General features: G+C 49.7%; 1 protein-coding gene across 1 annotated transcript in view; it reads left to right on the top strand.

Annotated features, from left to right (window-relative positions):
- LOC138860686 (serine/arginine repetitive matrix protein 1-like) overlaps positions 1-2,500 on the top strand; it is a 44,313-nt gene that overhangs the window by 39,035 nt on the left and 2,778 nt on the right. The window lies entirely within an intron of this gene.

The raw sequence follows: 2,500 nt of genomic DNA on the forward strand, positions 1-2,500 counted from the left end.
GGAACAGCAGGGTGGGGGTGGAGGGAAGTGGAGGGGAGAGGCGAGGGATGGGATAGGGACAGGAGGAGAGGGGAAGGACAGGACAGAAATGAAAAGGGAGGAGGAAAGAGTAAAGGCAAAGGGTGTATTGGGGAGGGAGGGGGATAAGGACAGGTGTTAGGGGAGAGGGACAGGCTGGGTAGAGGGTGGTAAGGGGGGTGGAGGAACAGGGAGGAAGAGGGAGGAAGGAAGAGGTGGAAGAGGAGAGTGTGTGGGGAATGAGGATAGTGAGGGGAGGGAGGGAACAGGCAAGGAGTAGTGTGGGGAGAAGGGAGTAGATGAGGATAGATGTACGTTTTGGGAAGAGGGAGTGAAGCGAAAAGAGGTGGTGGAGCGAAGGCAGGGAAAGGAGAACGAATGGGAAGAGGAGGTGGTGGAGGTACTAAGTGTGGAAGGGAAGTGGCGGGGGAAGAGAGAGGAGTAGAAGAGGATAACGAGGTCCAAAAAGGGATAGATAGAAGGGTAAAGGAGATAGGAAATAAGAGGAGAATGGCGAGGAAAGTATAATGATGGTGTTGGAGTTTTGCTGGTGGGAGTTGGGGGAGAGTGAGGGAGAGGAGAGAGGGCGAAGGAGAAATTAAGATGGAGGTTTATGTTGGGGAGAGTACGTGAGAGGGGAAGGAAGTTGGGGTTTAAGGGGATGAAAGAAAGGGGAAAGTGGGGTTAAGGGGGATGGAAGGAAGGGGAAAATGGGGTTCACAATGAAGGGGTGGATAAAAAGAAGAAAAAAAGGGTTCAATTTGAGGAAATAAAGGGGGGATCAGAAAAAAAAATAACAGAGGGAATAGAGAGAGGAAGAAAGAGGGTTTCAATCCAAGGAATTTTCAACGAAATGACCAACGACTCTGTATACTTTACTCTTATCCCTATGTCACCTTGCTTTATTCCGTCCATCTAGTGTATTTGTCTTTTGTTTTGTTTTATTACATATATATTTCCAGACGTTTAATGGGCGGGAAGAGAGAAGGAAAATCAATTCGCTGTGTCGTTTCATTTATTCCCTCAGGATCGCACTGCCAGGAAGAATGACATTGCTTGTTTAAGACCGAGGTAAATAAAAAAGGAGAGAGAGAGAGAGAGAGAGAGGGAGGGAGGGAGAGAGAGAGGGAGGGAGGGAGGTAGAGAGGGTGGGAGGGAGGGAGGAGAGGGAGAGAGGGAGGGAGGGAGGGAGAGAGGGAGTGGAAGGGAGGGAGGGAGGGAGGGAGGGAGGGAGGGAGGGAGGGAGGGAGGGAGGGAGGGAGGGAGGGGAGGGAGGGAGGGAGGGAGGGAGGGAGGGAGAGAGAGGGAGGGAAGGAGGGAGGGAGGAGGGAGGGAGGGAGGGAGGGAGGGAGGGAGGGAGGGGAGGGAGGGAGGGAGGAGAAGGGAGAGAGGAGAGAGGGAGGGAGGGAGAGAGAGAGAGAAGAAAGAAAAAAAGAGAGAGAGAGAGAGAGAGGGAGGAAGGGAGGGAGGGAGGGAGGAGAGAGAGAGAGAGAGAGAGAGAGAGAGAGAGACAGAGAGAGAGAGAGAGAGAGAGAGAGAGAGAGAGAGAGAAAGAGAGAGAGAGAGAGAGAGAGAGAGAGAGAGAGAGAGAGAGAGAGAGAGAGAGAGAGAGAGAGAGAGAGAGAGAAAGCGAGAGAGAGAGAGAGGAGGGAGAAAAGAAAGAAAGAAAGAGAGAGGAAGGGAAAAGAGTGACAGAGAAAGAAAGAAAGAAAGAAAGAGAGACAGAGAGAGAGAGAGAGAGAGAGAGAGAGAGAGAGAGAGAGAGAGAGAGAGAGAGAGAGAGAGAGAGAGAGAGAGAGAGAGAAAGAGAGAGAGAGAGAGAGAGAGAGAGAGAGAGAGAGAAGAGAGAGAGAGAGAGAGAGAGAGAGAGAGAGAGGGAGGGAGGGAGAAAGAGAGAAAGAGAGAGAGAGAGAGAGAGAGAGAGAGGGAGAAAGAGAAAGAAAGAGAGAGAGAGAGAGACGAAGAAAACAAGAGTGACAGAAAGAGAAAGAAGAGAGAGACAGACAGACAGAGAGACAGAGAGAGAAAGAAAGAGAGACACAGAGAGAGAAAGAAAGAAAGAGAGACAGAGAGAGAAAGAAAGAGAGAGAGAGAGAGAGAGAGAGAGAGAGAGGGAGAGAGAGAGAGAGAGAAGAGAGACAGAGAGAGAAAGAAAGAAAGAGAGAGATAGAGAGAGGAAGAAAAAAGAGTGACAGAGAGAGAAAGAAAGAAAGAGAGACAGAGAGAAGAGGTTTGCGAAATGGATAAAAAATTGAAAGACAAGAGCGATATAAAAGCAGAAGAGAAGAGAGAGAGAAAAAAAAATATCAAAAGAAATACCGCAGTCCCAACACCTTTATTCAGAAAGATCGACGGAGGATAATAATAAAAAAAAGGCCGACTATTGTTTTCACAGAATCTCATCGCCAACGGAGCGGCCATCCGAATGTGACGCCCGTTGCACACTCACATCGCTCAGGCTCGTCCCCTTTTCCCCTCACTC

This window comes from Penaeus vannamei, chromosome 42, assembly GCF_042767895.1.
Source record: "Penaeus vannamei isolate JL-2024 chromosome 42, ASM4276789v1, whole genome shotgun sequence".
Lineage (NCBI taxonomy): Eukaryota > Metazoa > Arthropoda > Malacostraca > Decapoda > Penaeidae > Penaeus > Penaeus vannamei.